This window comes from Falco rusticolus, chromosome 4 (genome assembly GCF_015220075.1).
Source record: "Falco rusticolus isolate bFalRus1 chromosome 4, bFalRus1.pri, whole genome shotgun sequence".
Lineage (NCBI taxonomy): Eukaryota > Metazoa > Chordata > Aves > Falconiformes > Falconidae > Falco > Falco rusticolus.
In genome coordinates, this window is record NC_051190.1 from 41,405,094 (window position 1) to 41,420,548 (window position 15,455).

A 15,455-nucleotide genomic window follows, 5' to 3' on the forward strand; every position below is an offset into this window, starting at 1 on the left:
TGTGTTCGGTCCTGGAACTAATTGAAGTGAAGAGATTTATTCTGAGCTACTAGTGAATTAGAAAAGAGGAAAAAAGACCTTGTAGAACATGTGTGTTGTTTTCTAAAAAGAACAAGCAAAACCAAAATGAAGGAAATCCTGTTTTCTAAAGGTTGTTAAATACTTCAGTTGTCTTTCCTGGACATTTTAATAGTTATAGTTAGAGAAAATAATTCTAAAAATATCTTACTAAATACTAATCATTTAACTGGTATTGCAGGTTCTGGTTTTGTCTCTCGTGGTTTTTGTCTGCTGTTCTGCAGAGTCCGTGAACAGAGGACAGTCTCTTATGACTTGATGAGATTGCTTTGTGTTATACTGGTGCGAGTATGGAAGCGTCTGTAGGCAGGGCACTGCTGGCTTTTAGTCTCTTTGGAAAGGGAAAGGCCAGAGCTGCAGCTGGAGTGGGGCTGGAATGGGTCTGGCCTTTCTTCACACCCTAGATATCCCACAAATTTCCTGAGAACACTGCCGTGCTAGTGCCAAAGAGCAACAAATGGCAAATCAAAACGTTGTGCTGTGATTTCAACTTGACCATGCAAAAACACGCAGGCTTTTTTTCTACTTTCATAACTCAGTGCTTGTCACGAGGGTTTGCCCCTCCACTACAATGTCACTACCAGGGTAAGAGAAAAGTCATAGCTCAGGGCATTCAAATCTCATTTTGATCCAGCTCCTGTACTGGCTGCAAAGCTGGAGATATTCAGACATTGTTACATCAATTACCAGCACCCTTTTTTAGGATTTATTCTCAGGAGGCCAATTCCTTGCACTGAGGACCCTTCATGCTGCCACAGTGATATAAAACTATCTTGGGGTAAAACCTGCTTTTCAAAGATAGCATCTCTTTGCTCAGTGGAAGAGTCCTTTGGCCTTGAGGGATCTTTCTGTCTGTCTGCTCTCTTTTTCCCTTGCATGCATACTCATCCTTTCAGAACTTTTCTTCTGTTCCACAGTTTAAAACAAGAAAATTGCATATATGTCATGTTAAAAATGTATGAGAGTAAACAATTCACAGCATTCAATGTCTTTTTGGTAAGAAAATAATTCAAAATGCATATCTAAAATAACTTTCCACATCTTTGGTTGGAGGAGGAGGAGAGTGGAAAAGAGGGTAAAAACAGCAAAGCAGCCAAAGTAGAGAGCATCATCTTTTCATTTCAAGTGCTTTAACGCTCAGCTCCATCACACTTTCATCCCAGCCCCACCTTTGCAATGTTCAAGCTCTGGCAGGTACTTCACAAGACCTTGGTTTCAATGAGCAAGGCAGAAACTGTACAAAGGTGCTTCTGCATCTTGTCCTTTCAAAATATAGGCTTTCACTTTCTAAATTCTCATTTTGTCACAGTAGTCATGTGTTTGGAGGAGATGAGGTTCATTGAGATAACAGCAGAAAATGAAGCACTGGGTTGATTGCAGAAATGTTGCTATTATGCCCAATAACTGTCTTGAGTTGTGTACGTTGATCCTGCTAATAATGCTAAATGATTCAAGGCAATAATTTTTTTTTTTAACCTAGGAAAGGAATTTGTAGAGCCAAACAGGTCTTCACGAGATGGTGATAGCAAAGTGTTATGATGCATCCGGTTCATGCAGTTGCTAAAATAGGCAGTAGTAGTAGATCTGCGGTTGATGGCTTTAGCTGGAACTCAGCAACGTATGTGTTCAGTACATGAGAAAGAATTGGTGATGAGCAGAGAATAACAAGAATATTGTAGCTAAAGAATGTTTGCGAAGTGTCATGTGACTTAAATATTGTTGTTTATTCAATTTATCTCCAAGTGTAATCATCTTAAAATTGCATTTATGAGTCATACACATAACATTTTGGTCAGTCTCAGCACTTCTTAGAGAACAAGGTCCCAGATTCCTCTGCTTTTCTACAGCATTACCCAGAAAGCCCAAGAAACTTCTTTCTCTGGTAAAGACTGGGAGACTAGAAATCCTGAGGATCACCAGCTTCAGATCTTCAAGATATTGCTTTGTATGGGTTAGAGAGTTCTGATGTGCCCTTTATATTTCTTGGCTAACTGGTTGACTATTGGATCAACTTTACCTCCAAGATAGCTAACTTCAAGAGCACCTGGCTTCCTGGAAATGAAGAAATTCAACTCCTGGGAGCCTAAAGGGTGCCCAGTTCCAATTCATTCTCCACAACAGATGTGCCTGGGAAAGGAGCCATGCAGCGAGAGAGTGAGCTGATAGGAAAAACTTCTGTAAACTTCAGTGGGACTGGTGAAAATTCAGCTGCTCCCATGAACTGTCTCACTTTTGGAGAATCAATAAATCTGATCTAACTTTTTTAATCTTTCAGAGGTATTCTGCCAGTCAGTTCCACTCTCCATTAAATACCTTCAAATCATTACACAGCAGTTTGAATACCTGGCCAAATTATGCAATTTTTGCTTTTCTGTAATCTACTTCCTTTTCTCAATTAAGTCAGTGGCAAAATTCCTGTTACCTGTAATGAAAATAAGCTTGAGCTTTTGCTGCTTCCAGAGGTATTTCCCTCTAGGAATATTTTAAACTGCTAACTTGCCATGGTATACTTAATGCTCCAAATTGCTCCTGACAACCCCCCTGTTATCTTTCTTGTCTTTCATCATGCTGAACATTGCATCCTGCACTTGGGAAGGTGCCTGGTGCTGTACCTGCTCTGTGCAGCTGAGTCAGCAGCAGAACACAAGTTGCCAGCTGTCAGGTACTGCTCCTGCACCAGCACCATGCAGCGGGGTGCCCCTGCGTGCTCGGCATGTGGGGAAGGGAGTCAGCCCTTCTGCTGTGATGGTGTGTGGCTGCAGAGGCTAAACGGGAACCACTGCCACAGGGCAACACGTGTGACTCCATCCAGTGCCACGCCAGGGCCCAGCCATGCTCACCTTGAGCAGATAGAGCCTTCAGTGTTTCCTGAGACCAGAAAAAACATCCTCCACTCTGCCTGGAGGAGAGAAATTGTTCAAGGATCTTTCTGTCTCAATTGTATTCTGAGCTGATAGTGCATATGTTCTACCCTGCCGTGAAAATGTGAAGACTGTGTATATACTCCAGTGGACATTAGCTAATCTTATACAAGGTTTCAGAGAAATCAGTAACTTCCTTAAACTTGTAAAAAGAATATCTCCTGGATTCTTCTTCTGTGCGTTTGCAGAAGAAGAATCCAAATAGCCCAGCATCTCTTAAATAGGCTGCATAAAGCACGACATATCAAACCCAAAATTCGTTGTCCACACAATGTAAGAATGTAGGATCAATTTTTCCACCTAAAAATTTCACATGCAAATACTACCCCTCAGTTTTGAAACAGATGCATTTGTTTAAGATGTTACAACCCCCTGTTGTTTGTTACAATCCCTATTAGCTGTGCCACCATAACAGATTGTCAGACTGGATTAGGTTGAGCCACTTAAGAAAAAAGTTTACAATAAGATGCCTGACTTTGCCCTGAAAAACACTGGGAGTGTTCATGCAGGGGGTTGGCAACAGCTTTAGAAATGCTAGGGCTGCACGAGCGTGTCTGTCTTTGCCTTATGTGACATAGATATTTAAGCCTTATTTGCAAAAGTGATTCAAGGGTTTTCAAGCCTAAGTCTCATTCTCTCCTACAGATCCAAATTGCTTTTCCCACTCCTCTCTCTAAATAAATAATCAGCTCTGACTACCCACGCCAGAACAGCTATCTGCACTCTACATGCATTCCTCACTAAATATTTCAGGAGATATCCTAGAAGCTCTTTGTTATTAACCAGTTTTGTCATTCTGTGAACCATCAGTTACCAACAGTAGCTTAAAATAAACAATCCCTTTTCTATACTAAAAAATGTAGCTGTTATTTTAACTCACAGCTGCATTGCTACATCGTGTTTCTGGAGGCTTCACTGTTTAACCAGTTCTGCTTAACTCTGCCAGTGAAAGAAAATTATTCTCCTTTCCTTCTTTACGCCTTTCCATAGTGCATTCGCATCCTTAAGTGTTTTTAAAAAAAACGTCTTGAAGTATATCAAATTGAATAATATACCAGCCTGACCAATTTCTTGGTTTCTCTCCTCGGCTAGTCTGGTCCAGACTTGGAGTTTTCATCTCCTTTCTCCACTGGACCCTTACCAGGGCTCACCTCCACACTGCTCCATAACTCTGTCCCCCCTCTCAGACTGCATCGGCTGGTTGACAAGGAAAAGCCATTCAGCACTCTGCAATCCTTCAGGGCACAACTCATTCAATCAGGATGGGACAGATTTATGGCTCCTACACTTGGGTCCCAATTTCCTGCACTGACATCCTGATTTGTTTCTGTGACATTAGGCGTTTGCCAGGAACCGTGTTTGTTCACTCTCAAGGTATGTGAAGGAGGTTGTTATGCTAACAGCTTGGGATTGTCCTGCAAAGGCAGGGGGAAAGGCCCTGCCAAAAGGGGACCTGTTTGAGTTTGGGACTACCCTGGCCTTTAAATGCATTTTGTTAATCTGGTTTTCCAGTTTCTAACAAAGCACCAATAATAAAATAACAGTAAGACTGTCTTGTAAGGGGGCAGCATGAAACCAGTAGTAATACAAAAAAAATTTCTTGTGTTCTAGTATCCATCATGCTTGTCAGATGTGTGTAAAGTATATGCCATCTTGTGTTGACAAGCCCAAAAAGCAGCTGTGATTTTCAAAACTGAAATTACGTCTACTGTTTGCTGTTTGAAAGACCGGCAGTACAAAAGACCATAGAAAGGTTTGATACTGCCCAAGTTCAATCTGCTAGCTTTCCTTCAGATTTCCTGGGAGAAACACAGATATGAATTCATAAAATATCTGAATAACATTTCTGCTGTCTAGGGATATACAGATAGGAAAAGAAGGAAACCACAGTTTCCCAAGAACTTGTAAGTTAAGCAGTAACAGTTGTTGGAAATCTTTCAAAACTACAATTAGGAAAAGCTTGAAATTACCTGAGTATGCAATGACCTCTCACTTGCCTCCATAGAAGTGCTTCTGTAAGAGATTTGCTCCCTGGAAGGTTATCAGACCTGAAAAAGCATGAACAATTTTGGTGCTGGCATTATCACCTACACTAACAAATGCTGAGTAAAGAAGCATACTGTCAAAGTTAGTTAAGTTATCATGTGTGCTGCAGTGTGGATTAGCAGATCCTGTCATTATCGATACACAAAAGCTGTGCCTGGCCTAACATTGTTGGTCGTGATGGTAGAGAATTAATATCGTCAGTTTGTTATTTGTGCCCAAGTGTTTATAAACCCTGCCTAGGGCTGGTAAGAGTCCTAAGCTTAGAAAGGACTGTCATAGTGATCCTGATCTGACCTGTATAGCCCCCCAGGTATAGACCGTGGTTGAATGAATTTCTGTCTCCAAGCAGCTGTGGTTGGACCAAGTCAACAAGACTAATCTAGGATTCACTCAAGGCAGTTCTCCATTTCCCAAAACATCAGTGGCCCTTGAAACTTTTTTTTAATTGTTTTATTTTTTTTGGCTCTGCAACTCACTATCAGATGTATTAGTGTCCAACATCCCCTTATTGGTTCCAGCTTCAAAAGAAAAGTGTTGTGAAGTAGTTAAGGAAAGAAGATCCTGTTAGATGCTCTTCCTGTGAATTAAGCTTCACTTCTTCTGTAGTATTTTTGTTTGTTCAATGTTTTAGTTTTGTTTCAAATATTTAGCATGGAGAGCCATGCAGCTCACATATTGTCACATGCTTCTGAAAGTAGAGAGGGCAGGTAACAACTGCAGCTCAGTCATAGAAACATAGAATACTTTAGGTGGGAAAGAACCTTTAAGATGATCAAGTCCAGCCGTTACCCGAGCACTGCCAAGTCCACCAGTAAACCATGTCCCTAAGTGCTACATCTGCACATCTTTTAAATACCTCCAGGGATGGTGACTCAACCACTTCCCTGGCCAGTCTGTTCTGTTTCTTTGTTAACAGAAGAGGCATGAGAGGAAGCATCAATGCTGTTCCCAGTGCAACAGCTCAACCCACTGCTGCCTTTATATCACAAGTCTGCTTTTTCCTTTGCCTGATATACTGTCTTTTCAGAGCAGTTGCACTCAGAACTGGTGCTGTGGGTGATAGCCCACACCTAAGTACATCTTCTCAGCAGGCAGCATTTCTGTGGGTGTTAATTTGAGGTAGAATAGGAGAAAATACCTCTCAGCTGGGTCAGTTAAAAGATTCTGATTTTTGGAGGGCATTCCTTTGCCTGGATAATTTCCTGTGATACACAGGACAACTTTGGTACAATTACAAGGCAGGGTAGCTGTGGGGGGAAGCCACAGTGCAACCTGCCCTGCCACTGGGCAGCAGGGTGGATTTATGCTGGACTACAACAAGCATAAACTGAGGTTTTGTTCCTTGCTGTTGGCAAGCTTCCTGCTGCTTTCCCAGTCTTTACTACTGCTCTAGCTATGCTGTTTTCTGGGCCTTTTACTACCTGCTTTCCAAAGGTGTTATCTATTTAAGCACCAGGGTGTCCTCAGGGAAAGCAGTCCCACCCTTCCTTCCAAAGCAGGCACCAACACACCAGTCAGCATAAAAGGAGTTCTTAGTGCCCAGCTCTGCCTTTTTCACACTGGGAAGAAATGTCCTCTGCAGTGTGCCTGATTCTGGTGAGGAAGGTGAAGGGAGAGGGTTAGAGACAGTGGGGTTTGGGGGAGAATGGCCACGGCAGTAGGGTGCAACAGGGGCTCACAGTGTTCCAGCAATATGGGAGGAGGCAGAATTTCAGGGGCGTTGAGTCTAGGCTGTAAGGACCTGCTAGGAAGGGAGGTATGAAAGAGCTGTGCCTTCAGAAGCAGGTGTCTGTGCTCCCTACCCTACACATTTTCTGCAGTTTGTGGAGAGGAAGTTTTCCACTCTGCCTGTGCTGGCCTCTGCCATGGGTATGTCTCCCAGCCTTGCCCGGGAATGCTTGGGGCTGGGCTTCTGATTCACTTGAGACACGCAGGTTGGTCATGAGGAGTGAGAATGTGCTCCCTTGTGAGTGAGAGGAAAGCGTAAGGTCGTCTTCTATTAACAAATAAGGTTGTTCACACTCAGATTTGTCAGTTGCTCATCCTCCCCTGTGTAGCCAAGGTGCACTGGTTAATTGTGCATAGGAAAATTGCCCTGAAAACCAAATACTTACTGTAGCCTTAGTTGCTTCCTTAAAGTGAACATTGCAGAGCTTTAATTATAATTTAAAACCAAAGTCTGATATCTTTTACAACTGAAGTTTCTTTTTGAGTTAAACAATGATGAAGAGATTAATGAAGCTCTGTAGGAAGATGATTTTTGATGGAGATGAAATACTGTCTGTGCAATTTCAGAAGATTGATTTTCGTTGATTACGTACCCATCAAAGTGCAGTCAGCAATGCTCAGGATATGATCCTAATACACTGAAAAAAGGGGCAGCTCATTAAGTGAAAAGAATCACCCTGCCACCACCACCCCACCTCCCATATTCTCTATTACTGCTTAAGGAATTCAGGCCTCACAAGACTTCTGTGCTAGCTGGAAAAGGGTAGGGTATGTATACCAGGCTGCAATAAGACAGAGTCCTTGATATGCAAAATGAGGCATGCAAATATTTCTCCTCATTTATTTTATTTATTTTTAAAAGTTTTGAACAAGTATAAATTATCCTGTGAATATTCCCTACTTTGAGTAGAAGCAGTTCAGTATAAGCAGAAGAGCAGCCTTCAATTTGGCTATTCCCAGAGTAGGAGTACGCTGCTAAATCATCTCTGTTATCAGTGGAGCTCTAAAAACAAGGCTATTGACCATGAGATGAATTTTGTCACAAGCTTGATGTAGGAGTCAGTTTTGACATTGCTGTAAATGTTCTCTTCTCAAAGAAAAGCTCTATTGAGAGCAGATGTATGAAAGTTAAGCGGGAGATTTTAGATTGCATAAATGAGAACGAGACTTCTGATTTACCCAGGCTTCCACTGAGAGTTGAGCATCTCACTGTCCTTTATGCCTTTGAAAAATCTTCCCTTTAACAGCCATCTTACAAAATGTGATAGGAATATAGTAGCAGGTTAAGTCAGATTATATCTGTACAGGTTTCTTGATTTTGGTATCTCAGTGCATGTTTATAACTCTTCCAAAGGACTCAAATGTTTTCATGTCACTTACCTTATGTTATATGAACCCTGCTTTCACCTGTCCCGTAAGATGAGTGTATTTTGTTTCATTTGAGGATGTTTCAGTGACCTCAGAGAAATTTGCTGGAAGAAATCTTTATGCTGGTGGAAAATTTTTCATTCATAGCAGTGAAGCCATTATGCATTGATGTTACTGGGATCAAACTACTGGGATCTACCTTTGTGCAAGCTTTGAATTTGGTTTTGCCAACTTCATTTCGGATTCATGTTTTAGAAGCGTAACTCATTACGAAAGTGAAAGCTTATGTCAACTCAGCACTACTGCTACATATTGGGGGATTTGAGAATTTATTACATAAATGAATTTGTGTGAATATTTATGCTTCATTAGTTACTCATTGGGGTGGAACACAGTATGGGAACTTTGTACTTACTGATTTTCTCAAGTTAAACTGCCAAACTGTTCGTGACTGATATTCCCATATTAAGTATGTGCAGCTTTTAACACTTGACTTAACAAGTACCTTTAATTTCACTGAACATAAGTTATTGATCATGGTGCTTGTTGCCTGGAAGCTCCATTCCTGATTGTTAATTGAGCCATTGATTTTTTTAACGTTATCATTAACAAAAGGGTGAATGCTGTATTGTAGAGCAGTCTGCTTAGAGCGGGGAAGGGAGCAGTGTAGCTGACCAAAGAAAATATTTTTTTTAAAACCTATCACAACTGAAATCAGTTCAAAAACTTCCACTGACTTGAATGAAGAGAGGATTTCACTCAGTATGGATATGGATTTGATTTGGCAAAAGTAAAGTTAATAGGAAAGTTCTGTGGATTTCAGGTGTGCCAGATCAGACCAGATGTTTGGTACAAGTTCTGCATGTTAGCATGCTTAGCATGACGCTAAATCCAGCCAATAGGCCTCGCTGAGAAAAAGCTCATCTGTATAAGCACAGGCTTGGCACCACGTTCATACAGCCAAATAGTTCCCTGTTTAGAGCTGGCTTAAGGCCAGCTGACTTGCTGCTCAGGCACAAGGAGCTTGCCTCTGTCTGCAAAAGACCACTTAGGCGGTGCCAAGGTTAGTGGAGCCACATCGATTTACACCAGCTGGGCCAGCCCACTGCTTTGTTTTGTGTTCACTGTTCCCACATTAACCATAAGGTGTACGTAAACATGGCAAATGAACGCACCCAACAGCAATGCCACGTCTGACTGTGACGTGGAAAGCAATATCCCCACGTTAGAAATTCAACCTGTGGACATGAAGACTTAGTGATAGCAAGGATAGACTTAGGATTTAAGGTGAATAATGATGCTGGTGGCAGAATGGGGACAAGTGTAATATAAACACACATCATATATGTATGTCTGATATTATGGATATGACCTATAAGCAAATTTTGTATAGTTTCTGGCATACAGTGGTATGTAGCATGCAAGCATCTATTTAATTACAACTACCTCAGTGTCTTGGAACTATTCTTACTGACCATGAGGTAATCTCAAGTACCTACAGGCTTTGAAGAAAGTAGCTCAGTTCACTAAAAGCTTTTTGTCTGTATTCTGTCAGGCACAGCTTTTATGATTTTTAAAATAGAACAGAAACAATGCTTCTGTCTCAAAGGCATTTGATGGAATTAATTTTCCTCTTATCCTATGGACATTGTTTTTAAGAGCACATACCACAGTATTCAGAGAGCAAACTGTTTCTTCTGAGCTGTCTCGCAGGCTTACATGGTGATTTTTAATTGGCATGACTGGTAGGTGGAGTCTAGATAGTTTGAAGGGATTCATTATTGCTGTCCTTGTAGAATCATATCTAAAAAATAAAAGTACCTATCAGAGCCTACTGCAGAGGTGCTCATATTCGTGAGCCCCCTGCAAAACACTGTTACAGTTTGACAACTGTGGTAAGAAAGTATTCATGAGTTTGCGATTTGAAGGGTTTGAGTTCTTTGTAGTTCTCCAAACAGTTTCCAGAAACTATTTTATGACAGTTTTAAAAGACTTCAAAAGACTTTTACTCTTGGGTATACCAGCTTTCTCTGGAAGACAGGAGTGTGGTGAGAGGTCTAAGCAGAGGTAGTAATGATTCAGGTGACATCAGCTCTCCTCATTTCCTGACCTTGTGTGGCTGACAGTTTTAGTGAGGATGGAAACAATGCTGATTTCTGAAGACTGTCAAGTGCAAGCAGTTTTCTGCTGAGTTGTAGGAGGCTGGAGATCTATAAACCTTTTTAAGTGCTAGGAGGAACGAGAGGGCATTGTTTTCATTGCAGCTGGTCTTTGAGTCAGAAAGAGAATAGTAACTATTGAGGGATGGACCTCTGGAACAAGGCTAAGCTTTATTTATTAACTAGTAAAATTTCTTAAAAGGAGAGTGAGCAAGCAAAAATTTCTTAGCTATGCTGCTGTGGACAAATAAATAATGCAAAAATCGTTATAATAAAACAGTATGAAATTATATTGCTAAGGCAACACAAGTTCTTCTGTTTTGAAAAGTCAACATAAATGTGAACAGCATCTCAAGACTATCCAGAGCTAAAATACTGGCTACTGGAAAGCAACACCCTGAAAATCTGGGGGAAAGCAGCATACCCAATGATTATTGGTTGAAGTTTTTCAAAGGATTTGTCTGACTTTGGCCAAGATGTTTCTGTACTAAGTTTTTGGCTCTACTCCCAGCCCAACCAGCCAGATTTTTGAAAGAGTTCAGAATGTATTTAGCTAAATAAAAAGTCAAAGGTGAAACTGGTGGGGTACCCAATAGGCCTTATATGGTCTGAAATGTCACCCTCGGAGTTTAGTGTTGTTTAGCTCATATTTAATGCCAGTATCTCGGGACAGTCTGCCAAACGAAATATGCTGAGCTCTGCTGAAGATCTTTTTACTTTGTTTATGTCTGAAAGGAAGATGAAGATGCGAAATTACTCAGGAACATTTTGGGGTCTTTCTCTATGCAGGACTCAGCCATTGACTTTTAGTGTGTTTGGTAGCTACCTTTACAAACACAAACGGAGAAAAATTATATAGCATACTTCCCTAGTATTTTGTCCAAAATCTGAAGACTTTCTGAGATACCGTCTGGCTAATCACTTCCATGGAAAAATGTATGCATGTCTGTCCGGGGTTTTTTCTGCAGTTGAGCAGAGAGGCACAAAGGTGAATTTTTAGGGTAGCACATCACAAAACAGCACCATTTGCTTCCAAAATACTCTTCACTTCTGGGAGGGCTGCATAGACATCCCCCATTTTCTGAATGCTTTCGATCTATGATCAGACCTGACAATGGAAATAGTCATAATGAATCCTTGCCTTCTACATGAAAAGAATATGAAAATGTGCAGAACCAGGTGAAGGTGCTATTTTTGTCTCAAGGGAAGGCTTTGGTACCAACTATGTGATAACGATACAGCCAAATCCCTGGCTCTTTGAAACAAAGGAGAAGGAAGCCACTGCCTTTGGCCTGGTTCTCCTCCCATCTCTCCTGCTTGTGGTGTAGACAGCGTTAGGATTGTACCTCCCAGGCTTAGAGAGCAGGAGGGGAAGCCTTGTTTGGGGGTCATTTGCAGCTTGATGACCAGTGTTGTAAGCTATCGTTTCCCAGCTAAGAGTAATGCCCAACTGCACACAAAACTGCGTAAGGTACATCAGCTCTTTCAGGGAACAAGTTCTTCATTAGTCTACAATGTAAAGTTGATTTACAGTAATCCCATGGGACACCTCCTTGATTTTGTGTTAAACAGCAATTTCCCAGAAATCCATATCCCAGGACCCCTCTGTATAGTTAAAGTTTCCCCAGAGACTCGACAGGATTAGGTAGCAAGAGATTTTTAATACTGTGTCGGTTTTTTTCTCCGACACTTTTCCTGAACTGAACATGTGTATGCTTTCAGATCGTGGCTGGACAAATCACTTGGTCTATAGCATTCACAGCTACTTTGTTCTCTCAATCCTATTGTGTTAAAAGTGATAAAAAAATATTAAAAAACAGCTAGTCTTTCAATCAGTTTGATTTCTGTCCATCTGACACTATTAATTGAACCTGAGGTCCAATTTTGAGCAACCCGGTGAAAGACATTGGCACTTTGATTCTTGCATGTGACCTGTCCAGCTAGAGAAATAAGTTCCAAATAATGTCGGTGAAGTTAATATGAGCAGCATACAGAATTTCAACCCACCAAAGGGATTTGTTTTTAAGCTTCTCTGAACTCCAGTATCTGGATGAAAGCTCTGGTGTTTAGAATTAATGATGTCTTGGGTTAGCTCACACAGCTTGCAGCGCTCTAGGTACTGCGGTTTGATGACTGTCACTGTTGGTTGGGTCAAGAATAGCTGCCACAGACATAATCAGTGCGTTTCCTCATTTTATCAGACTGGTGCAAAAGGTAGTCATTTTTTCCAGGGGACAGAATTAATGGGTGAATGTGCTGTGGGGCTGGCACATGCTGCCTCCAGTTTAATAGCTGAATTAGAATCTTTTTAAGCCCTTGGCACCAAGAAATGTGATTTCCTGATGCTTAGGGCTAATGCTGTGGTAAGTGCTGGGAAACCTTGACTGATAGTGCTAAGAGTTAGCAGAGACAAAAAATAAAGCACAATAAATCTTACCTGAAGTGTCCCTATGTATCAGTTACACATGTGCATATATGTATTGGTCTGAAAGGTATAAGCACATGCAGAGAGATTAATTATAGTTTAACCTGCACTTAAAAGGATCATCAAGTCTAATATTTTTTTGCTCAGTATTTCAGCATTGCTTCTGGTAGCCAAGCTTGGGGGAAAAGAGATTTATAACCACTATGTAAGAAACTGTATCAAATAAATAATGGGGCCAAATTAAATGCATTGATTAACTATCATTCACTATCCTGTAACCTCTTAATGACTAAAGTCTAATTTAAGACAGACTAGAATCAGGATTAAATTCTGAATTGCTATTATTATTACATGTATTTATTAGGTTCTAGAGGAATTCAGGAGAGATTAAAAAGGCACCTGTGAATTAAGACCAGCTATTAATGGGGAAAGTTGAAGGACTTATCCATATTAATGGAATTTTTCTTATTCAGATAGCCTAACAAATGAAAGCATTAAACTTTACGGATTGTTTGTGTATTCATGGTTTTCATCAGTCTAGTTTATTGTCAGAAAATCTGTAGAGCACGTGGAAATATAATAATGGCCACTGTGTTGCATGTACTAATTGGAGTAGCAGAAAGCTAATTAGAGCGCTTTTTAGGGCAGTTGAAAGGGATAAGATTCAGTCAGCTCTGCAGTCAGTCCAATGAAATAAAATGGAGGGAGAATGGGAGAGGAAGGGAGAAAAGCAGTGTTTGTTTTCATTGACCTGTTGATGAAGCTATTTATGTATAAACACTCTATTCCAAGCTGGCCAAGATGTGCCAAACCCAGGCAAGTTACCAACCCCTTTGAACTTGAAGAGACCTCATCAAAGAGGTGACTAACAAGCTTTCTGTCAACTTACTCATGCATTTGGGTCAGAACAGAGGTAGACACTACCATAATCTTAATATTTTTTGCAATTTCTCATGTTGTTCTGTCAATAATATATATGTAGCCCTGAATCAGGTGTATTGGAAGTCTACATTTTCCAGCTCCAGCCACAAGTTTGATCCCAAGACACCGTGGCCTAACCGTTTGGCAGCTTGTATAGTTAGAATTGTAACATAGCAGCGCTATCTTCTGGGAAAAGCTGGCGTAGGAAAGTGCCGCTAGAGCACTTCAGTCTGTGTGACCTTGTCATCGCTAGGGCTCCTCACTGCCAGTTGCTGTGAGCTTGGTGGGCATCACAGCCGCCCACCCCCCGGCTGGAAGAACTTGTTTCCATTGGCAGCCTCAGTTCTACAGAGTAGAGAGACAAACGGTTGCTCAAATCCAGGTCATGCTCAGAAAATCACTTCAGTACCTGTACAATTTTCTCTGGCCTCCAGAATGCCTGGAATTAGGTTATTAACTTTATGTGTTTGTGGTTTGGAATTGCAATGAAACAAAAATGATCTTAAAAGTCAACTCTTAGAGTTTTTCATCATACTGGAAACTATACATAGAGTATTTTTGTTTCATTGCAACTACAGACCACAAAGAGTTGACTTCTAAGATCATATATGTCCATCTCTTGTTTGATTATCTTTTTTTAGGCTTTGCTTTCCTAGGTATCCAATATTTTGTGCCTACGTGAGCATCGTCTATCTTTAATACACAGGTAGCCTTGTAAAAGTGAATATAAAATGATGCTGCCTTCTTGAATAGTTGATTCCATACTTGCTAACAAAGCTTGCTCTATTCCCTCCCTCCTCTTCTGCCATTTTTAAGCCAGTTTTCTGATGTTTTGCTTTCAGTAAAGAGGCCATTATTCCTGCAATCTATCATTATAAGGAGTGCTGCCTACTTCAGAGAACCTCTTGCAGCCTAACTGGAATCACTCGATGATTTGGATCATTAATATATTGCAAAATGACAATAAGAACTGAAGTGAGGGGGCAGGCAGACACAAAGTGCTGATGAAGATATATCTGCTCTGCTGTCAAAATTCCACTACAAATATAGGACCCACCATCGGATTTCTTTTAGCTAGAAGGTGAAACATTAACACACCTAAAGAGTATTGATTGTTAACCCTGTTGGTCTCATTTTGGGAGTAGACTCAGAACCCTTAAGTCTTCTGCTTTTCCTCTAGGTTGGGGGTGGGTGGGTGGGTATCTGGTGTTTACTGTGAGATCTTTTAAACCATTCTGCTACTGGTATGTTTTCTTTTTCTTGAAGCTTTGTTTATTGTTATGATGACACTGAGAAAGACTTCTCCTAGGTGTTTTCTCCTTTGACACATGATTTTCTGAGTTCTGCTGCTCCTTGTTTTCCTACAAAAAAAATTCTTGTTCTTAATTAGATTTCATAATATCAATGTTTTTTTTTTAAAGGATGCAAGCCTAGGAACAGCAGTAGTTCATCTCATCTGCAGCAGCAGCACTAATCTTGTACACATTGGCATGCACACGGGGCAATAAAAAGTGACATGATGTAACATTTCAGTGAAGAATTGTAGGCACTAGAGCCAAATCCTGTCATTTAAGACTTTCTGTGAGGAGTGATTTATTCTCAATTTGCCAGTGTGGGCTTTTTCGAGAGAGAGATTGTGTGAGTGTTGGGAATTATGCCTACACTTTCTAAGCAATACTAGTGATTCTAGGTGTCTCTGCCTTCAGGTACTCAGCCTGACATTCCAGAGAGGCTTGACTCTTGGCAAGTGTATAGTCAGCTTGTTTACAAAAACTCTGCCTCAGGCAGAACACCCCAAATCATTGGGGT